Source organism: Ornithorhynchus anatinus, chromosome X1 (assembly GCF_004115215.2).
Source record: "Ornithorhynchus anatinus isolate Pmale09 chromosome X1, mOrnAna1.pri.v4, whole genome shotgun sequence".
Classification (NCBI taxonomy): domain Eukaryota; kingdom Metazoa; phylum Chordata; class Mammalia; order Monotremata; family Ornithorhynchidae; genus Ornithorhynchus; species Ornithorhynchus anatinus.
Genome location: NC_041749.1, coordinates 88,206,935 through 88,230,165, shown reverse-complemented (window position 1 = coordinate 88,230,165; position 23,231 = coordinate 88,206,935). Strand labels below are relative to the sequence as shown.

The 23,231-nt window shown below is 50.6% G+C and overlaps 1 protein-coding gene across 4 annotated transcripts in view; it reads left to right on the top strand.

The window, feature by feature from the left end:
• Window positions 1–1,906: 1,906 nt before the first annotated feature.
• PLXNA1 (plexin A1) overlaps window positions 1,907–23,231 on the top strand; it is a 243,389-nt gene continuing 222,064 nt past the window's right edge. For 2 of the 4 annotated variants that reach the window (XM_029050206.2, XM_029050204.2), the window contains exon 1: window positions 1,908–2,241. The gene's annotated coding sequence lies outside the window, so the exon portion shown is untranslated. Of the gene's footprint in view, window positions 2,242–2,625; window positions 2,951–23,231 lie in introns of those variants that run through there. The other 2 variants (XM_039910099.1, XM_029050202.2) reach the window with 2 other exon arrangements.

The window sequence follows — 23,231 nt, the reverse complement described above, 5'->3', positions numbered from 1 at the left end:
ATGCTCCACTCCCCGCCCCACCCCCACCCTCACCCTCCTCTGTGTCAGTTATTTTCCCTGTCAGAGCCTTGGTTTCCTTGTATAACCGGGAAAAAAATTTTCCCCAACCTGCCCACAGAAAAAATTAATCCCTCCTGTTTCCTCCTAAAAGGAATTCTGCACAAGGAGTGGGGGCGGTTTATGATCTGCGCAGCCCCTTCCCTCCCCTCCTTTGAAGTCCTTCTAAAGCCCCTCCAACATCCCTATTTAATTCCCATCCCCTATTCCAGTCATATCTTCCTGTCTGCCAGCTCAGACTCCTGGGCACTTATCTGTGTATTTATTTGTTATTGATTTTTTGATCTAGCTATGGTATTATTTACATCTTCTCTCAAGCTCTTTTAATTATTATATATTCATCGATTTATGTCTGATTATCTTCCCCAGTAGACGGTAAACCCCTCGAGGGCCGAGATTGTATTTTATGTGTCTTCGGTATATACCCAAATGTCAGTACCTCATACAGTGGTCCTCTGTTCACAGTAAGCTGCTTGGTCAGCAGAAATAACGATGACATTGAGAGGAGAGAGCTCTTCTGTGCTAGGATGGGGTACCTACCTAGGAGGCGACCATCCTTCTGGGACCAGTGGAAATCCTAGGAAGGCGAAACGTCAAGGCCTAATTCTTGGGGTCGGAGGGGGCAATAGGAATGCAAAGAGGGCAGTGTTGCCTAGTGGAAAGAGCTCTGGACTGAGAGTTGGGTGACCTGGGGTCTTATCCCGGTTCTGCTACTTGCCTGCTGTGTGACCTTAGGCAAGTCGCTTACCTTTCCTGGGCCTCAGCTTCTTCATCTATAAAAGGGGGATGAAATGCCTTGTTCTCTCTTACTCATAGACGGTGAGCCCCATGTGGGACAGCGACTTGAAGAGTTGACAGCTTGGTTTTGCCTGGACTGAAATCCTGGCACCTGACCTGGAAGTTGTCCCGCTTCAGCTGACTCGTGCCAGATACGTACGCTGAGCGGAGTGTAAAATGGGGATTAAATCATAGCCCCCGTTACTTGGACTGTGAGCCCCATGTGGGACGAGGCCTGTGTCCGACTTGAATACCTTGTCTCTAACTCCTTGCTTAGTACAGCGCTCGGCACACAGTAAGCGTGTGACGACTACCATCATTTTTTTAGTCCTGTACCCGATTTCTTTTGGCCAGGCCTCTCCTGGCTTCCCTCCCCGTGGTGGATCGGGAGCAGGGGGGGAAAAAAATCTGCATTTGCCAGGGGCGATGGGCTCCTCTTATTCATCTCTGGGTAGAATTCCCACCCCCCAAATCAGCAGGGGGCACGTAACAGATGGGGGGGGGGGGGGTGGGGAAGACAGGAGGAAAGGAGAAAGAGGCAAAGGGTCTAAGGGTGACTTCGAAAGGATCCGACTCTAGCCCAAACCCTTTTGTTTTCCGTGCCCTACCCCACCCTGGTCTGCGGGCTTACTCCTCCACCGGGACATCGCTAATGCCCTGAAATGGTGTGATGCGAACAGCGCTATAAGAAAAGAACCGGCGATATCTCACACCATACGACAGCTCACGTTGGGTCGTTTAATGCAACCGCGTAAACCCCCCGGGGGGTGCCCCGAAATTCCACGAAGACGGTATGTCAAGTGAAGAAGTTCACCCAAATCATCGTAGTTCCGAAACGGGTGGGGGGTGGGGGGGCTGCTTTAAGAAGGCTTAAAAGCATCGCCCTTTTAAGGCCCCTTAGGTTCCCTTTCTCTTCGTTCGTTCTCCCGGCTCGGCGAGATCAGCATAGCGGGGGGCGCCCTCTAGAGGCGAATGGTGGCCGGGCAAGCCCCCCCCCCATCCCCGCCCTCTCCGGCAATGTGTGCGTGTGTGTGAGTGTGTGTGTGTGTGAGTGCCAGAGTGTGTGTGTGTGTGTGTGTGTGTGCGTGTGTGTGCATGTGTTTCGAGCGCTCTCCCTGAGAAGTCAGATCGAGGCTGGAGTTCCACTGGAACCCCGCGCTGCATTCCATTCCATTCATGCTGGGCAGCGGCAGCGAGCAGGCACGGAACCCTGACTTGCAAAAGAGGGGAGGGAGATAGGGCGGTTTGGTGGCGAAGGAGAGGAAGCAGCAGCAGCAGCAGCAGCAGCAGCAGCAGCAGCAGCAGCAGCAGCAGCAGCAGCAGAAGGTGGTGGTGGTGGTGGTGGGGCTAGCGGTGTGTGGGACTGAATTATGGCTGGCACCATCGAAGCAAGCTCCGATCCAGGCTGTAAGTAATCAGAATCGAACTTTCCTCTTTCCCACCCCGAAGATGCAGTCCCAGGCCAGCAGTTCCGCCCGGGCCGCCGCCGGGCCGAGGTGGTTTGAGCAGAGGAAGAGAAGAGGGGTGGCGGGGGATCCCTGCGCCTCTGCCTTTTTTTTTCTTTTTTTTTTTTGGTCGTTACAATGGGTCTCCTTGTAACAGCTGGGCCCCGCCAGAGATACTCCCAACCCCGTTTGGTAGTTCTCAGTTTAGGGTTGGGGCAAACGTGTCCCTTTGCAAGGTAGGACATGGCAGTTTCCCTCCCAATGCAGGGCGGGGTTGGAAGGGAGAGCCGGGCGGGAGTGGGGGTGGGGGCAGCGGCGGAATTCCCTTCTTTGGCGTGAACTGGGAAAAAGGAGTTTAGTTTCTTCGCCTGGGTGGGATCACTGGGTCGGCCGGGTTCCCGTGCCTCGTCGTCCGTGGAAGAATGCAAACTGAAGAGAAAGAAAGGGGAGCGACTGTTGAAGGGAGGAAGAGCGGGTGGTGGAGGAGGATCGTCTGAAAAAAGAAGGGGAGGGGTAGACGGGGAAACGGGCTTTAAAATGCGACAAGCTCGTTTCCCCTTAAATGTAGCAGAGGAAGCTGGAAGGAGTTACGATGTATGTGAAGGGCTGTGGGTCTGCAATTAAAAGTGCGGGGACGAGGAATCCGACTGCCTCCGAAATCGCCTAAAAGGGTGTGTGTGAGCGCAAGGGCGAGGAAGAGGATGGAGTGGAAACACTGAAACTGAATCAGCGCGTGGCCGTGAGCTTCATCTGGAATAGATAAGGGGGCAACGGGGTGGAGGGTGGGGTGGAGGGCGCAGGATTTTCTATTCTCTTTTTTCAGCTGCAAAGAAGCGATCGCACCGGTGGAAACGTGCTGGCTCGCCGGCTGATCGTAGGGCAGAGGGGAGAGAAACTCGCTCTTCCTCGCTCCTAACATGCAGGGTAGGGGAGGCAGGGGGGAAGCCGGGCGCGGGGGGGAATGCAGCACAGGGCAGGGAGGGAGGTGGCGGCGGCGGCAGCCGCAAGCAGCAGCTGCAGCGGCGACGGTGCCCGCGGCGAAAACTGCTCGCCCCCGGCCACCAAGTGCCCGGGGGTCGCAGTTCCTAGGACGGCTCAATCCAGGGTTTCCCTTGTCATCACCTCCTCCGGACTGGGTGACCCGTACCCGGGAGGGGGGGAGGTCGGGGCAGGAAAACTGCCTTCTTCCTTTCGGGGGATCCGTCCGGGAGAGGGGAAGAGGGAGTCGGGGCGTGCTTCCCCTCCGAGTCCAGTCCCAAGATCCGAGGCTTGGCTCCAGGGATTGGGGTTGGGAGTGGGGGGCGGGTGGGGGGGGGGGTGGTTAGCGTTGCCCGAGGGATGTCTCTCGCCCGGCGCGGTGAGGGGAACGGATAGATCGCCGTAGAGCAGAGCCGGCGGCTCTTCCCAGCCCGCCCTCCCTGCTCCCCAAGTCCCTTTTCCCCTTCCAGCAGTCTGAAGGCAGGAGTAAAGTGGGGCGCGCGGAAGTTTGCCTTTCCTGCTCACTGGGGACCGTTCGTCGGGCGCTGCTGTCAAATCCCTCTCCGGGGCTTTCTCAGCGAAGAGGTGGGGAGAGAGGGTCGAGGATGGAGGGACTGGGGGCAGAAGGCGGGCGGGGGGAGAGATCTGACCGGGAGCCCACCCAAGCGCTACGCTTCGCTCCTGGGTAGAGGGGGGAGACCAGTAAAGTGGGATAACTGGTGGCGGGGAGGCTTGCCGCCTCGATTTCCCCTCCGCGGCCCCGTTTATCCGCAGCGCAGGGAACTTTGCCTACAGCCTGCGGTGACCGTGGAGCCCCGCAAACCCGTTTTAGGGTAGTGGCTTTTGGGGGACTGAGACTGCTCTTCCTGCTGCGGGGCTGAGCCGGGCGCCGGGAGGTGGGGGGGGGTGGTCCCCGTGAGCGGCAGCGGGTGACTGGGCGCCTGCGAGGCTAGAAATTACGGAAAACCCCGCCCGCCAAGAAAGATCCCTTTCACCCTTGGCAAAGGAGGACGCACACCGTAGCTCAGACAGCCGGACGGGCAGACGGCCCCACAGGCTCAACCACCCAGCGGCACCGCTCACAAAGCCGGAGAAGGTGCCCAGCTGCCGAGATCTGCTTCGCAGAGCCGGCAGGGGAGAGAGAGCCGCCCGGCCCCGGGCGCAGTTGCACACCACACCGAGGGGTTTGCGCTTCCCGAGGGGCGCAGGGGTCGAGGGCAGGGGGTGTCGCGGCGGTAGTGGACATGCCTGGCCGTGCCTGAAGTGTGAGCCGTATGCTGTAATCTGCACAACCCCCCCCCCCCCCCCCATGACATCTACCAGGTTTCTTTTTACATCGCCGCCGCGCGGGGTAGGTGCGGGAGAGGGTGGGGGTTTCCGATACGTTTCCCACCCCAGGATATGAAGTTATTTCGTATCCGTCGGGGAGGGTTTAGCAAACTGCCGCCGATCCTCCCCGCCCCTCCCCTCCTCGGCTGGACCGCAGTCCCGGCTTGGAGGTGGGGGTGGCCGAGTGACTACGGACTCGGCGAAACCACCAATACCACCCAGGAAGAAAACGATTCGAGATCTGTAGGAGGCAGAAGTTGGGGGCGTCCCGTCCTCCCCTCCCGATCGTCGCCCGGGAGCCAGAGAAGATAGCGGGTTGGGGATGGCCATCCAGCGCTGATTTAACTTGAAGGTCACTGGGTGGTTAGACTGGGGGAAGCCGAAGTAAGTTATTCCCTTAGATAGCGGCCCTCTCCCCTTTTCTTCTCCCTCCAGCCCCCTATCCCTTTCCCTCCCCACAAACCCTCTTATGTCCTTCTGTTAAGGGAGGCGGATTGTTCTCTACCCCGAGGACAGGGGGACGGAGGGACGTGGTGGAGATGGGTAAATTGGACCGATACTGGCCTTTTAACACCCTCAGGGAGCCCCTCGACTCCCCCGTTCAGTTTACAGAAGGATTCCTGAAACACAAATGCATCCTCGGCCTTTCGCCAGGCTGAAAATAATCACCCGCCGACCCCCCTTCCCCCCCCCTTTTTTTTTTTTGCACAGAAATATACAAGGGACAAGAAAAGGCTATTGACTGCATCAAGGGTTATCCATTTGAAAACACCATTTTCCTCCGAACAGCATCTAATTGCTTCCTGAACAATCTCAAGGTCTTTTGTATATACTCAGTGGGTAAAGTGAGCGACTCGATATATATCTCTGAAGCTACCAAAGACCAAATGTGCAGAGTAAGGGACACAAGGAAAACCAGCGGGGCAGAAAACTCCAGGATGATGTGGAGATAATTTCTTAAGTGGTTTTAAGCAAGAGGGGAGGAGGGAGGGGAGGAAGAGAGAGACGAGGGCCTCTTTTTTCTTTTCTTTTTTTTTTTTTTAATTCAGACAGACTGTTTGCAAGATTCAGCTTTCCTGGTAGAAGAGAAGCAGCGTGGCTCAGTGGAAAGAGCATGGGCTTTGGAGTCAGGGCTCATGAGTTCAAATCCCAGCTCTGCCACTTGTCGGCTGTGTGACTGTGGGCGAGTCACTTCACTTCTCTGTGCCTCAGTTCCCTCATCTGTAAAATGGGGATTAAGACTGTGAGCCCCACGTGGGACAACCTGATTCCCCTATGTCTACCCCAGCGCTTAGAACAGTGCTCGGCACATAGTAAGCGCTTAACAAATACCAACATTATTAAGGAAATGGCAATGAAAACATTAAGGAGACAGTATCAGAACCGTGTGGGTGGTGGGTGGAAGGGAAGTTGGGATTTTAAACACAGAACACTGTAAGGTGTGCACTCGACTAGCAAACTTTCCTGACTGGAATCCCAAGGAACCCAGCCTTGGAGCATCCTGAACTCTATGAGGGCTCTGCTCCCCCAGAGCAAGTAGACCCACTGGTTTGGTTTAGCAGGTGACCAGTTTGTCTTTTTGATTTCCCGCTTGTATTACTGGTGTGGAAAGTGCTGATTTTGTCACTTGAATTGAAATCAGTTTTTCCCTTTTTAAATAGCTCTGACAGCATTCCTGGTTTCTGGCATTCTGTTAGAATGACCGACCACCTCCCCTGGCTTTCTGGGCTGCCTGAACATGCCTTGAGTTTTTCCAGGTCTCCCAGGATCTGCATCCTCCCTGGGAATGGCGGGGGGTGGGAGGTGGGGAGACCCGGGAGGGGCAGGGCTATGCTTCAACTGGTTTTAGTTGGATCACTATCTTGAAAAAATGAAGAATTGCACCCCCTTATTTTAATGGCACTGCAACGAAGGGCCAAAAAAAAATTGACCAGTCCATTTCTCTAAACCAGCCCTCCCTGCATCCTTGCTACCCCTCCTTCACAGATAGTTAAATAAAAGAACGCCTTTTAGCGTTCTTCATATCCCTCCCCTCCCCCCCCCCCCCCAGTTCTTCTATCCCATCTGCCCCGAACTGTCATATCTCTGTCATGTCAACTCTTTCTTTCCTCCCTCAGAAAAAAAATCACCTCAAACATAAAGGAGACTGAAAAACCTTCAGAAGAAATGGTGTGTATGTGAGAACTACCAGAGGCTGCTTTAGCTGTCCAGCACAATCCGATTTTTTTTATCAGCAATTTAAAAATCGGTTGAAATCAAAGTAAATCAAAATCAGATCCCCGTTAGAATGTGGTGAAATTACTCTCCCTCTTCCCCGGAATCTTGGTGTTCTTGGCACAGTGCGGACAGTACAGCCATTGTCCAGGCTCAGGTAAATCCAGGCAACTGGTTTATCTAGCTCTGTTTGGGGTGTGAAGGGTTTTCATTTCCTTTTTCTTTTTTTAAAGGGGTGGGGGTTTATTAACATCTCAAGCGTCATGGTGTTCCTTGAGACTAAAGGCTGATCCATGGGGACTGATTGGTTCGGACATTTGTTTAAAATGCAAAGCTACGGGGCTAAGAAGTGTGGGTTTCAATGGAACACAAAGGTAGTTTGTACTGGCCATTGTCTCTCAGAGAGAAAACGGTGACTTTTGACCCAGCAACCCGAGGAGCTTCAGTTTTATGGGCAGGGAGGACGCTCCAGAGAAATCTCATGGATTTCAGAGCCCTTTGCCGTCATGTATCCCTTCCTTCTCTAGCCTTTCCATTTTGTCACCATTTTCTAGATGGGGAAACTGAGGCCCAGGGAAACTAAAATTCAAGGTCACCGAGCCGGCATCCCCCGACTCCTGGTCCAGTGCTCCGTCCACGAGAAGACACTGCCCGGAGCGAAAGCCCTTGACCACAGATCCCATTAAGGAAGATCTCTTGCGGAAACTGCTTCTATTTCTGGCGCCTGCCAGCGCCGATCTTCAAAACTTTGTTTTAATGTTTCCTGGGCCAGGCGCTTTTCAGCGCTTGTTATTCAGACTTGAAATCTGACCTCTGCAATTGGTAAAGTTTAATTTGTAAAAACCCAGGTGGTGTTATTTCCTGAGGGGAAGCAGAAACTGTGTGTGTGCGTATGTGTGTGTGTGTGTTTCTCGATGTGCATGAACACCACCCAATAAATCATAGGATTTTTTTTCCTTCTCCCTCACCTTCCTCCCTCATATCATCCAGTGAAATTATCTCTTGAATCTTAAAAAGAATCTGTAGGTAGGCTGTCAGAGATGAGCCCGAGTGAAATGGAAATAGCTTTTATTTTGAAAAGAATTCCCTGCCCCTTCTTCTTCCTCTAGTCAGTCGTAGGTGCCCGATGGTGGTCTCCTCGATGCTTGTTTGGTAGGGTGCCGGGAATCAAAAGGAGGGATGTTTTGAGGAGCTGAGTCTGTGGGGGCAGAGAAGGGATACGGATCCCCTGGTGCTTTGGGCTTCGGCCCCCCCCGTCTTCCTAGATGCTTTTTCCCTTCCCCAAATTCATACCAAGATTAAGTTAGAGTAAACTCGGAAGGATGGGGCTGTTTCCCTCCCTGCCCCTCCGCCCTCGACTTTCCACGTTTCTCCTTTCAGGAACAGAGGGGTTGAGGTAGCCACAGGGGTGCACGGGGAAGAGGCCGAGGTAGGGGTAGCGTATGTGACCGGGTGGGCCTCTCTGCCCTTCTCTAGTCGAGCCGCCGGAGGGGATCTGCACTGACCTCAGCGATCGGCGCCAGCATTCCGGTTCCTGGCTCCCAGCTTCCTCCACATCACCCCCCCCCTTCTCCCTCCTCCCCCTCTTCTCCCTCCTCTCTTCTCTCTTTCCCCAGCGCACTTAGCTCTCTACCGCAGTAGCCTTGTTAAGGCTGTTCCAACGCCAACAGACTGAACACAGCAGCTTACAGACTTCCCCTCCCTTCGGTATTTCCCGTGTCCCTCCCATCAGCTGGCCAAGTTGGCAGACAGAGTAAGGGAAAAGGAGTAATCCAATTCGGGGCACTTTAACTGCACTTTGCTTAATCATGCCGCTGGCCGAAGTCCGGGGACTTTAATCTGCCTAAATGACCTCCGGCTGCAGGCCCGGACCGGCAGACGGTGTGGTTGCCTTCTGAGCCTCCCGAGCTGATCAGAGGGTAACGTGGGAAGGTAATCTGGGCGCTGAGTTGCTGTGTGCGGGGTGTTCACGGCAGCGAACGGCGGGTGCTTGGATGTGTGGATGAGAGACGGAGCTTAAAGGAAAACATTGAGTTTGCGATTTTCTCTTTATCTTTCCATTCGCGGCTGCTCCCTCTCTTCATCTTTTGCCTTTTCGTATGAAGACAATTCTCGTTCCCCTCTATGAGCAGTTGAAATAGATAGACTAGATTTTCAGGAACTCTTAGCCAAGGGGGAGGGGGCAGGGGATTTTAAAAAAAGTCTCCCTTTCCTTTATCCCAGTTGTCTACTGTTTTATGTACAAAATACAGGGATGGTAATTGCATTAAGATGTATATAATTATGCTGTAGAAGAAAAAAACCCCTACTTTGTTAATTGCACGCCTGTTTTGAACTGATAAATGTGGAGTGATTCATGTTTTCTTTAGAAGTTCTCAAACACTGAGCCCTGATCCCCAACACCAGGAACTGGAAGATGCTCGTTCTCATTCGGTTTCTACTGTAGACCAGATCCCCAGAGTGTCCTTCCATGAAGATGCTGAGAGGGTATGGGATGAAGTGCCTTGGCGCTGAGTCAAGTTCCCTTGTCAGGATGATGGGATGGGTCTGTAAGGTGAGCATCTTTCTGGGAAGGAGTTAGAGTGGAGGCCCTGAATTCTTTCAGGGGTATTTATTGAGCACTTACTCTGTCCAGAGCACTGAACTAAGCACTTGGGTTAGTACCATGAACCCTATCCTCAAGGATTTTATAATCTAGCTGGGGAGACAGATGCTAAAATAAATTACAGGGAGGGGAAGCAACAGAGTAACATATCTTGCACTTGGATTTGCTCCTGGTATTCATCCCTCCCGGAACCCCACAGCACCTAGGTACCGTAAGTTATTTATTTATGTTAATGTCTGTCTCCCCCTCTAGGCTGCAAGCTCATATGGGCAGGGAACATTTCTACCAGCTCTGTTATATTGTACTCTCCCAGGCGCTTAGTACAGTGCTCTGCACAGAATAAATGTTCAGTAAATATGATCGATTGATTGAACGTAAGTGCGGTGGTGTGGATGAGGTGCTGAGGTGAGTACCCAAGTGCTTAAGTGAAGAAGTGGAAGTGCTGAAGTGACATTTGGGTCGGGGGATCATAGGGGAGGGAGATGAGAGGTTAGTCAGGGAAGGCCTCCTGGAAGAGATTTGATTTCAGAAGGGCTTTGAAGATGGGGAGAGTGGCGGTCTATCGGCTATAGAGGGGGACGGATTTCCAAGCAGGAGGGAGAATGTGAGCAAGAGGTCGGTGATGAGCGAGATGAGATCAAGGTATAGTGAATAGGTTGGCTTGAGATGAGCAAACCATGGGAGCTGCTGCATAGTGGGAGAGGAGTGAGGATACACTGGAGGGGAAGGGGAGCTGATTGAAGCCAATGGTCAGTCACCATCATCATCATCAAATGCCGTCGAGTCGTTTCTGAGCCATAGCGACTCTATGGACATATTTTCTCCAGAACGTCCTATCGTCCGCCGTATCTGTAGTCGTTCTGGTATCTATATCCATAGAGTTTTCTTGGTAAAAAATACGGAAGTGGTTTACCATTGCCTTCTTTGGAGTAGTAAAACCTTAACTCTCTGCCATTGTCTTTGATCAACATTTTGATCACTTAATCATCTGCCTTTGACTCTTTTCTCTGCCGCTGCTGCCCAGCACAGGTGAATCAGCTCCGTCTGAAGCTTCAGCTTAGACCTCTCCATTACGGGTAACCCTGATGAGAAAATATCTCTCGATGGCATAAGCTCTAAGCTTCATTAGCTTACTCAAACTCCCTTGCCGTGATAAGGTGTTGACTCATAGGAGAGAGTTGGTCAGTAGTTTCTGCTTAATGCAGAGAGGAATGGATAACCATGGGAGGTCTTTGAGGGGTGGCCAGAGATGCATAAAAAATTGCAAGGGCCAAGCCTCACACTACGCACCTAAATGTTGTTAGTGGAGGAGCTGACGAACTTTAGGGAACCTGGTATCCCTTAGTCCCACCTCTATCCCACCCCAGGATGTCATTCTCTTGTTCCCCTGGGAGCCACTGTCAGTTGTGCAGATTCTCCGACCGACCGAGAGGCAAGTCCCCACAATCCTGCCTTGTCTGGTCAAGCTCATTTTAGTATAGTGGAAAGAGCACGGGCTTGGGAGTCAGAAGACATGGGTTCTAATCCCGACTCCGCCACTTGTCTTCTGTGTGACCTTGGGCAAGTCACTTCACTTTTCTGGGCCTCAGTTACTTCATCTGTACACTGGGGATTAAAAGTGTGAGCCCCACATGGGACGACCTGATTACCCTGTATCTACCCCAGCGCTTAGAACAGTGCTCGGCACATAGTAAGCGCTTAACAAATACCGTCATTATTATTATTATTATTATTGTTGTTACTCCTACAGGGCTCAGCTCTGACCAGCAGTCCAAGTTACCAAGCCGCCTTTTGATGCCTTGCTCTATTGTCACCTTGTGGAAATGCGTCTACCAACTCTGTTGTGTTGTGCTCTTCCAAGCGCTTAGTACAGTGCTCTGCACACACTAAGCACTCAATAAATACCTTTGATTGATTAACAAACGGGCCAGATCTGTGAAACAACTCGAGTCAGGTTTGCTTGGCATCCGACATGTGTGCGGAGTTTCTGTCTGCTGCTATCTTGAGAAGGGGAGAATCAGCCCATAGGTTAGGCTGCTAGAGGCATCAATGACCAAGATCTCTATAACTGTCTACCCCAAGCAAGCAGGTTTTTCCTGAATGAATGGCATCCATCTGTGTATGATTCCACACAGGGCAAGCTTGATGCTGCTACAACAGTTGGCCCCACCTCTAAGCCCCTGCCAAGAACTCTGACAAAAGATTAGTGGCATGATCAACTGAAAGCACCTTATACTTTACTATACTCCCACCTCATCACTTGCTCTGCTTCCGGCCTCGGGGAGGCCCTCAGAGGCCTGGCGGCCTGGCAACGGGATGGACAAAAAAGGCTCGTCGGTACTTCTGGACATCAGCTATTCACTGGCTAAACTCCCAGACCAAACGAGAGCTATGCAGACGGAAGTGACTCTGCCAACTAGGAGGCAGCGTGGCTTAGTGCAGAGAGCGCAAGTCTGAGAGTCAGGGAGGCCTGGACTCCAGTTTCCAGCTCTGCCATTCTCCTGCCGTGAGGCCACAGAAGAGTTACTTAATTTCTCTAGGCCTCAGTTTCTTCATTAAGAGGCTAAATTGACACCTGCCTTTCCCTACCTCACAGGGATATAGTCAAGATAAAATGATATAGTTGTTGTGAAAGGGCTTTGGTAAGAGTGGTTTATAAATTTGAGGTATTAGTGTTTCCAAGTGGCACCTTCTCTGGGGTCAAAACCCCTTCACTTAGGCTGAAATGGAGGCGGTGAATGCTAGGACCAAGCAGTTTCTGTTCGTATTCTTTTTAACTTTTTTTTTTTTTTTTTAGCTTGGCCTTCAGTTCTGTGTAGATGTGATCCGACGTTGCCTTGTTGGTTTCTGAGGAATCCTGGGGCAGCACAGTGAGAGTGACTCGGTATTAATTCTTCCACTTAGAGTGTTAGTGGGAGGATAGGAGGGAGAGGGGGCTAGGGCTGGAGTGGTGGAGCCGCAGAGGAGGACTAAAGTGCACCAGCCGGTTCATCCCGTAGTATCCCATGTCAGCCGGCCCAATTTCTCCTCTCGGCAGCCAGAGCTTGACAGACCAGCCACCTGAGATGAAGATCTTTGACCTAGAGCTGGTCCGATCCCCCAGTCCAGTGCTGAGGACTGGCATGGCTGCTGTTCTACGCCTCTGGGCAATCCAGGTTGGCAGGCCCCGGGGGCTGTCAATCCAACCCCTTTCACAGTTATTGGAACACAGAGGGAAAAGGAGCTGACTGAGGTGGTGTTGGGAAGCTGGGAGTGAATACTGGCTTCTCTCAGGCGAAGGGGGCAATTTCTGTCTCAGGGCCCGTCGGGGGAAGAGAGATGTGTCTGCTTTTTCTATGCAGTACCTCCCGTCTCCCCACAGTGACACATGCCCTCCTCTTGACAACTTTCCATTCTCCCCGCCAAACCCGGTTGTCTGTCAGACAGAGTTTTATTGACATCCCTGGTTCTGACCCGAGGACTGGGTGCGTATGGATTTAAAGGACAGCTGAAATGCTCCTGGGTCATAGTTCGGGACTTGCTATTGTAGTTGAGCACCTAGCACAATGAGGAGATTTGAGAATTATCTGGTTAATTTTAGCCACATAGAATGGCAACCAGATAATGCAGGCCCCCAAGTGGAGGTCGGGCTCAAATGAACTAGGTAATTGCAGCTCTTGACTTCACTCGGCCTGGATAGACCCGGTCTTGTTGTTAGAGAACCTGGGACTCAGGAAGGCTTCTGGTTGTAGAAGGAGGTCGCTGCCTTTGCCCTGAGTCCTGATAAGAGTTTGTCCGACTTTTGGATTTATCTTTCCACTTATGAGACGGAGAGGAGGCTGGATATCTGGCATGGGACACCACCTGACCCCAGACTCCCCTTCCTTGGCTTCAAGGTACTGTGAATGTTGACACTCAGCAGCTGGGAGAGGCCAGCAGCAGTTCTATTTGGGGAAAGGAGCCTAAGTCCCAACTAGATTGTCAGCTCCTTGAGGGCAGGGATCGTGTCTACCAACTCTATGGTATTGTACTCTCCCAAATGCTTAGTACAGTGCTCTGCACCCAGTAAGCACTCAATAAATACCATTGATTGACTGATTGTAGGAGGAACCAGGGCCCATCACCTCAATCAAGATCCCACCAGAGTTACAGGGACCTCAGGGTGACTCCTGCATCCCCAAGTCATGGCAGAGAAAGATGGCCTCTACCTGTGTAGCAGCAAGAGCTGGTGGTGTGGAGGGTAATTCACTGTCCAACCAGCGATGGACCTGCCAAGGTCTTGTGCTGATGAACAGAACCCGTGATGAGGGACAGTTTTTTGGGGGGAGGGAGGGCGGGGGCGGTTGAGGTGGGGAGGGGGCTATGGATCGAAGAGATGAAGCCAAGTTCTCCTGGATGGGTCCTCGCTGCTGCACCAGGGCTCCAGCCTTGGGCATAATGAGTCAGGGCACAAGGCTTACTCTGTCAAATCCTATAATCGTTTGATCCATCAGGCCTACACTCCTCACTTTCCTCAGCTCCCAGCAGAGGTGGTCATTCCTTCTTAACTGCAGTGCGCCCTCAGCAATTTGTGGTAATAGGGGATGCTGTTTGAGGATGATGAGAGCCTGGATAATTGAAACCCATCCACGGTCCCATATCCTCCTTTTATCTAATACAGTAGTTTCAACCCCTTTGCCACCAAACCGTTTACCAGAGCCACTAACAAGTAGCAAAAATTGACTGGTTTCATTGCCTTTTATTTCCTTGGCCCTCCCTCTGCTAGGGGTATCAAGGAGCAATGAAATAGCTAAAAGGCAGGCAGCCAAAGGGAGAAGTTGGAGAAGCAGAAGGCCTAGGTAGTCTGCTCTCTGCTATATCACAGTATAATTGATTGGCGAATTTTTTTCACGGCCCTGCCAAAGTCCTCTGGTCCGAATCAGGTTTTCTGTACATCTGGAAGCCTCGACATTTTTGGCCGAGTGGGGTGTAAGAGGGGCAAGTGGGTGTGGGAGAATGTATGATTATATGAAAGAAAGTTTGGGGACTTTTCCAGATTCTGTGTTCCTTGTGAAAGTCAGAGCTGCATTACTATCCTATGCTTGGGTGGTTAACTCACTTGTTTTCTTTTTTTATTACCTTTTCTCAGTTTGAACACTCATTGGAAACTCGTGGAAAATGACATTCCAGATTTTGAAACGTATTTTTGTCATCATCACCTTGAATTGGGAAAATCAATCAGTCAGTGGTATTTATTGAGCACTTATTGTGTGCAGAGCACTGTACTAAGTGCTTGGGAGAGTACAGTACAACAGAGTTGGTAGACATGTTTCCTGCTCACAGTGAGCTTACAGTCTAGAGGACTGCACTAATCATAATGGTGGTATCTGTTAAGCATTTACTTTGTGCCAAGCGCTGGGGCAGATACAATACAAGCATATCCAACACAGTCCCAGTTCCAAATGGGGCCTACAGTCTAAGCAGGAGGGAGAACGGGGATTTTATTACTTGAGCCCTTACTGTGTTTCTGAGCACTGTACTAAGGGCTTGGGTAAGTACTACAGTACAATACAGCAGTGTCTTCATTAAAGAATCACAAGATCCGTGAAAGAATTTTGGAAGAAGAATGATCCATTTTTAAGATGGAGAACCTGAATTCAGTGAGGTTAAGGCACTTGCTTGAGATCTCACAGAGCCAAGATTAGAACAAGGCTGTTTTGACTTCTATCTAGAGCTTCTGTAGAGCAAGGACATTTCTAGCGTCTCCAGCTTCTTTTGAATTTTCAACTCTCCGGGATCCTCAAAAGCCTGGCTTTTATGTTCTTTCTTTTAACAGTAGTGTCCCCAAACCCTTTCTTTGACTCTCTTTTGCTAGTGGTTTCCATTGGTCATGTAGATGGAAGGGGGGTCTGGAAATCCAGGGATGTCAGAAGCAGAACAAATCATTTTTTTAAAAAAAGAGTTTTCCATTTCTTCTTGATTTTGGCAGATAAGTGTCACCCAGCTGGGGGTGAGAGTGTACAGTATGTGTGTGCCCTGGGTATGTTTGTTTTATCAGGTGAGCCAATAGGCTCAGGAATTGTTGAGGGAGGATAAACAGGGCCTTGGCAGGATGCAATTTATTGTAGGCTTGTCAGATGTAGGCTGTTGTGGGACTGTTGTCAGGATTAAGAAGATATTGTGTGTCAAGTACTTTGAGCTCTTCAGAGAAAGTCTGAAACTCCAGGGTCATTAGGGTTGTTCTCTTTCTCTTCCTCACCCCCTGCCATCCTCCCAGGCTGTAGAAGGGTTTTGTTCCTCTGCTTCTTCCCCCCCCCCCCCCCCATGAATGGGGATGTTTCCGCCCATTCCTGCCATTTCTGTCTGTCATCATCCATTTCATTTCTCACTCGTTCATTTTGGATCCTTCCATCTCTGGGTATCTTTCCTTGTGTGTGGCTTCATTTATTATTTGGGTAATTGACCGGTGTTTCAATTCTGGAATCGAGGTGAGAGACGATGGAGACTAAAGCCTCGATTCCCTGCCCCAGGATGTTTTTTGGTTCTGGCTAAGCAGTGTTGCCTTTTGGAAAGAGCTCAGAACTGGGAGTCAGGAGACCTGGGTTCTAATCACGGCTCTGCCACTTGCCTGCTGTGTGACCTTGGGCAAGTCTGTGCCTCAGTTTCCTCATCTGCAAAATGGGGATTCAATACCTGTTTCCCTCCGTCTTAGATCATGAGCCCCATGAAGCACGGGGTCTGTGTCCAATCTGATCGCATTGTATTACCCCAGCACTTAGTACAGTGCTTGGCACATAGTAAATGCTTAACAAAGACCATAATAAATATAATGATGATAGTAATTATTATTATTATTACTGTGGGATTTGTTCAGCGTTTATTATGTGCCATGCACCGTAGTACGTGCTAGTGTAGATACAAGACCATCAGGTTGGACACAGTCCCTGCCCCACGTGGGGCTCACAGTCTAAGAAGTAGGGAGTTTTACAGATGAGAAAACTGAGGCCCAAGGAAGTCAAGTGACTTGCCCAAGGTCCCACAGCAGGCAAGGGGAAGAGCTGGGATTAGAACCCAGGTTCTCTGGCTCCCAGGCCCATACTCTTTTTCCAATAGGCCATGTGGCTTCCCAATAGGTCACACTGATTATTTTTATTGTATTCTTGTTTTTATTATCTGGACTGGGGAGGGGAGATGTGCCTATGTGGAAGGAAGGGAAGGTGGGTGTCAGACTCATTCTTTGGTGGGAAGGGAGACGGTGGAACCAGTAATCACTGGGTTCTTAAAAGTGTTAAAGGTAGGAATCTGTGGGATGGGGTAGAGTTACTTGCTGAACCTGTTAGACTGCCAATTAGACTTGTTCTACAGCCACTGCTTCTAAGGTGTGTGTGTGTGTGTGTGTGTGTGTGTGTGTGTGTGTGTGTCTATGAATATGAATATGTTAGGGTTGGGAGAAGATAGGGCTTTCTAGGAGGAACTCTTTTTGCAGGGGTGGGGGGCAGAGGAGGAGTAGGAGTGGATTTTGGCTCATTTTGCCCCTTTCCTACCCACCCAGAGCTCTATTTATTCCATGCCCTTCAGCCTTCTACCAAAGGGGTCCAGCCCCTGCCCTTTCCTCTTCCTTACGCTCCTCCCACCTACCTCCCCCATCTCAAGCTGTTGCCACTGTCCTCCTGGCTGGGTGAGTTTGTATTTGAAAGGGGCACGGTGTCCCCTCTTGTGGTTCTGGGGCTGTCTGGAATGTTGTTTGCCAGGTTTGAGTTGAGCAGAGATGGGGCTCCCTGTGGAAAACCTTCCCTTTCTTGCCCACCAGAGGCCAGTGCTGACAGGAAAGAGGTTGTGTCACAGAGGGAACTAGACCTGGAAAGGTTAATAAATTTGGGTCTCACCAACTCCCTACCTAGGACCGTCAGGTCTGAGACGACGAATACTATTGGCAAAGTCCAGTGGCTTGGCATTTGGATGCCTCCTAGGGAATGAGTACCCTCTTCTTTTTTGCCCTGGGAGCTAAGCTATCACCAAGCAGGGCAGGTTTTCCGATTTCGTGAGCCCACAGGTTGAGCCCAGCCCCACCAAGGGTGTACGGGAGTGAAGGTAGATGTGCTTCCAGTTTCTTTCATGTAGGCAGCAGGCAGAGGTCATGTGACACCAACCCAGGACATCAAGCTCTTCTTCCCCCCACCCCCCCAACCTGGGCCATAATACTGCTGGACTGCAGTGGCCCCCTAACCTTACCCCTAAGCCCTGGGGCAGCTCTGGAGCCTCTGAGACAAACCTGGTTCAAACCCCTTTGGCTAGAGTGGGCTGGTTCAGGGGTGAATTTTGAAATGAAATGGCAATTTCTTATTAATCTCTTGGGGCTGACCTGGGCCCAGGATGGATTTTTCTCCCCAGGGTAGCTGTGAGCTATTGTGAGTCCTCCAAATAGTCCAATTTTGGAGGCCCCTGAAACTTCCTGGGTAATCCCTTAGGGGAGAAGGAAGCCTGTTTATGTCTTCTGGACACCAAGCTGGCCGATGGCTATTCTGGAATACGATCCATGGCTGCTCGCCAGGCATTGTGACATTTTCAAAGTGGAAAAGGGTTTTACTTGTCCCTTCTAAGACACTGTTCCCAACTTCTCTGACCAACTACTCCATTGGTCTGAAAAGGTTTTGAAGAGGCTTTGTTTCTCTTTCGTTTCTACCCCTACCCTCACCCCAACTCCCTACTCCCAAAGTTCAGAAGTCACCCCAGGACTTATATGAATCGGCCGAGAGACAGTTCTCCACCCAAGATCCATGATGGAGATTGTTGTATAGTCAGGGTTGTTTTAGGTGGGTATGTGGTATTTGTCTTCCTCCCTTCACAGAAGCTCGAGTGCTTTCTGCATGACCTTATTTTTACAATACCTTCCGGGGGTCGGGGGGAGGGGGAAGACAACACGTATTGTCGATAGAGGAGAAAACTAAAACCCCAAAGAAGTTGACAGGACTCTTAGGTTTGCTCTCCTGTTCTCCTCTACACACAGTTGACCTGGGAAACAACCTTCTGCCTCAGTTCCCCCATTCCCCTCTCTCCCATCTGGAAAACATGCAAGCAGGCACCATTTAAAGCTTTGAGGGAGATTGCTGGAACTCTAAGCAGATGACTCTGCGGACCTGTCTGCACACACAGACCCAGTCAGCGGTGTGCGGGGTTTCCAATTCACATGTTTGTCTCCTCCGATCCCCAGATGTGCTCATGGAACGGTGAGCGCAACAGCTGGAGTTTTGCATTTTTATCCTCCTCTCAGAATCGGTCAAGATGCTAACGTTGCTTGGAACATTAGAGCAAACAACTGTTTTACCGAAGGGGTTTTTATTACTGTGGCTGTTATTTTGGAGTTTTGTGCTAACTGCTGGTGGCAGTCCCAGCTGGTCTGCCCTTCTCTGCCTCCACCTTGCTCAGCAGAGCAGGGATAACTGCTGAAAATCCTACCCTGAAGTGGGACTTCAAAGGTTTTAATATTCCAACCTCGGCAGCAGGGTGGTTCTCAGTTCCTTTTCCCTCAGCTGACTTGCTGATGCGGGTTACCGATCTCTTAGCAGTGGAGGTGTGAGCGTGTGTGTGTGTGTGTGTATTTGTGTGTACTCGCATGCCTCTGTGCATGGGGCAGAGGGGAGGTAAAAACATCGCTTTCGTGACTTCCTATGCTTGATTTCTAACTTGGTTTTCATGTCTCGGAAGGCGTCTCCTCCTACTCACAAGATCTCTCTGGCTAGTTCTATGTTCTAGGTACAGCAGCACATGCAACGATGAGTTCGTCTGTGGGTTTTTTTCCCTCTCTGATGGGAGCTAATAGAGCTAATGCTCAAATGCTAATGCTAATAGAGCTCAGTATTGGCAAAATTGGTAATTTGGGAACCATTGCTTTGGTGAGACATAATGGGGTGGGTTCCAACTCCGTATCTGTGGAGTTAATGCCAATTTTTTGTTGATGATAGTAATAATAACAATTGTAGTGTTTGTTAAGTGCTTCTTGTGTGCCAAGCACTGTACCAAGTGCTGGGGTAGGTACAAGGTGATCAGATTAGACACAGTCCCTTTTTCACCTGGGGCTCACAGTCTAAGTAGGTGGGAAAACAGGTAATGAACCCTCATTTTACAGATGAGGAAACTGAGGCCCAGAGAAATGAAGTGATATGCTCAAGGTCACAGAGCAGGCTAGTGGCAGAGGCAGGATTGGAACCCAGGTCCCCTGACTCCCAGGCCTGAGCTCTTTCCATTAGGCTCTTAGTGATGCTGAATGCCAAATGCTAAATAACAAAAGCAGAAATTACACACAATTTAAACCCCATTCATTGACTTGTGAGGGTCGTGTTTCCCTCAGAGTCCCTCTTGCTCTGCCTGTCCACGAGACCACAATTCTTCGCCATATTAAAATCTCAACTTTTTCATGCTTTTAATTTCTCCTAAGCCATTCACCTGTGAATTTGCCTTGGTATTTGCATAATTTTTACTGTTAAAAAGTAAGTCATTCAGGTGTGAAATCGGCCAGAGAGAGACCCGTTTTTGTGAGGGATTATTGTAAAACATTCTTTTTTCTGTTGGATGCCACGAGGGGAGCCTAAGATGCAATGATACACTTCATAAACATTGAGAGTGGGAGGGCGATTTAAACCTTGGATGGGCGTCTTGACTCTGAATACCGCTTGGGAAAGAAAGAAGCGTAGCATGAACTCCTGTGTAAATCAGCCTTATTTTGGTAGGAACTGAGTGGTAGATTGAGAGTCTGGAATCTAATAATAATATTAAGTGGTATTTACCAAGAGCTCATTATTATGTGTTGAACATGGACTGTGTCCAACCTGATTAGCTTGTATCTGCCCCAAGGCTTAGCACAGGGCCTGGCGCATAGTAAGTGCTTAATAAATAGCATTAAGAAAAGAACACCGTACTTAGCACTGGCCTAGGTACAAGATAATCAAGTGGGATGCAGTTCCTCTCCCACGTTGGCTTCACAGTTTAAGGAGGAGGGGGAACGGGTATTGAATCCCCATTTTACAGATGAGGAAACTGAGGCCCAGAGAAGTTAAGCGACTTGCCCAAGGTCCCACACTGGGCGAGTGGCGGAGCTGGGATTAGAACCCGGGTCCTCTGACTCCCAGATCCGTGCTGGTCCATGCTGTTGCCACCTTTCTGGGTAACCTTGGGGTAAGATTACTTAACTTCTCCGTGGGCCCTTTTCCTAACTTGTGAAGTTAGGAGCAGCGTGGCCTAATGGAAAGAGCCTGGGCCTGGAAGTCAGAGCACCTGGGTTAATAATAATAATAATAATGTTGGTATTTGTTAAGCGCTTACTATGTGCCGAGCACTGTTCTAAGCGCTGGGGTAGACACAGGGGAATCAGATTGTCCCACGTGGGGCTCACAGTCTTAATCCCCATTTTACAGATGAGGGAACTGAGGCACGGAGAAGTTAAGTGACTTGCCCACAGTCACACAGCTGACAAGTGGCACAGCTGGGATTTGAACTCATGAGCCCTGACTCCAAAGCCCGTGCTCTTTCCACTGCGCCACGCTGCGGGGTTCCAATCCCGGCTCTGCCACTGGTCTGCTGTGTGACCGCGTGCAAGTCACTTCTCTGTGCCTCAGTTACTGCCGCTGTAAAATGGGGTTTCAATGCCTGTTCTCCCTTTTACTTAGACGGTGGGCCCCATCTGACACAGGGGCTGTGTCCCGCCTGATTTACTTGTAATAATAATAATAATAATGTTGGTATTTGTTAAGCGCTTACTATGTGCAGAGCACTGTTCTAAGCGCTGGGGTAGACACAGGGGAATCGGGTTGTCCCACGTGGGGCTCACAGTCTTCATCCCCATTTTACAGATGAGGGAACTGAGGCACAGAGAAGTGAAGTGACTCGCCCACAGTCACACGGCCGACAAGTGGCAGAGCTGGGATTCAAACTCATGAGCCCTGACTCCAAAGCCCGTGCTCTTTCCACTGCACCACGCTGCTTCTCTACCCCAGCATTTAGAGCAGTGCTTGACATAAAGTAGGCACTCAACAAATGTAATAATAATAAAAATAATAAAGTTGGGGTGGTTATCTTATTCCTCTGTTGTGCCTAGGGGCATAGCATGGGAATCCCTCTAGACTGTAAGCTCGTTATGGACGGGGAACATGTCTCCCAAGTACCCTCCCAAGTGCTTAGTAGAGTGCTGTACTTTATACAGTACAGCATACAGCGGAGAAGCAGCGTGGCTCAGTGGAAAGAGCACGGGCTTTGGAGTCAGAGGTCATGGGTTTGAATGCCGGCTCTGCCACTTGTCAGCTGTGTGACTGGGCAAGTCACTTAACTTCTCTGCGCCTCAGTTACCGCATCTGTAAAATGGGGATTAAGACTGTGAGCCCCACGTGGGACAACCTGATTCCCCCGTGTCTACCCTAGCGCTTAGAACAATGCTCTGCACATAGTAAGCGCTTAACAAATACCAACATTATTATTATTATTACAGTACAGTGCTCTGCACACAGTCATTAAATTTCTTTGAATCATCTTGAGCTCTATGGGGGTATGCCCAAAAGTGTCAGGTAACATTAGGGTCATTTCTAATTAAAAAAAAAAAAAGCTTCACTCCACTTTCTGATGGGTCCCTGGTGATGTCTTTTTAACCCACTGGCCACTCTCCAGTTTCCCAGAACAAAGTGTTTGTAATGTGGATGGATAGGATTTGGAGAAGCAGCGTGGCCTCCTGGAAGTAGCATGGGCCTGGGAATCAGAGGACCTGGGTTCTAGTCCCAGCTCGGCCATTGCCTGCTGTGTGATCTTGGGCAAGTCACTTAACTTCTCTGTGCCTCAGTTTCCTCATCTGTAAAATGGAGATTAAATCCTACTCTCTCCTACCTAGACTGTGAGCCCTGTGCGAGACGGGGACTGGGTCCAACCTGATAACCTTGTATCTACCCCAGTGCTTAGAACAGTGCTTGGCAAATGTAAGTGCTTAACAGATATCATAATTATTATTACTCCTAACCACCTCTACAGCAGACTTCAGGCTTGAGGTTCCTGGGAAGAGCGAGTTAGCCCTAAGCATCTTGCCCACTGAAAGGGGTTTACTGTGTGTTTGGCCCGACTTGGGTCGGGACAGCCGGTTGCCCTGTGACACCCAGCCCCCGCCCCTCCCACTCAGCCAGACACCTTCTCGATGTTTTCCTGCTGGGCCACCCCTTCCCGCTCCCTCATGGGGGCCCTTCCACTCACATTGCTGCTCTTTGAGTCATCAGCTGGGGTTGATTCCCCTTCCCACAGTCTCTTGAGTGTTTACCTTGACGCGAGGGCCGGGAGAATGGAATGTATTATTAGTCCTGTTTGTGCTGCTCTCCGAGTCGGCATTAACATGCCGCCCGGACTCTTTTGTGTTGTGTTTTGTGTTTGTTTAACCAGACCATTTTAGTCCTGGGCTTTGCTCCAAGGTGTCTGCTGAGAGGTTTCTGAAGGCCTGTATCCATGGCGGCCATGTTTGGAGAATGGGATTATCCCCTGTTGGCAAGCCGGGGACCCTGAGGTCTCTGACGGGACTCAGGTTTCCAGCCACTCTTACGGCGGGCTTGTGAGGCAGGCGCTTAAGTGGCCAGAGAGCAGTGGCACATGTTTTCTTGGCAAAGGGGAATTTGAGTCTTTGGGGGATTCTCCTCTGGGCCATTGTCGTCGTCGTCGTCACTTTTCTTAAAAGTCCCATCAGCAGCTCAGGAAATTCAGTTGCCGTTATGTCTCCGGCTGGGACTGTGGGAGGCCGCGGAAGGATGGGACGGCTTAGCCTGTGGTTCTGCTGAAGTCTGCCTGGATAAGCAGGAATGGGCCGGGCCAGGAAGGGAGTCTGCCAAAGAAGTACTGGCAGGAGCGTG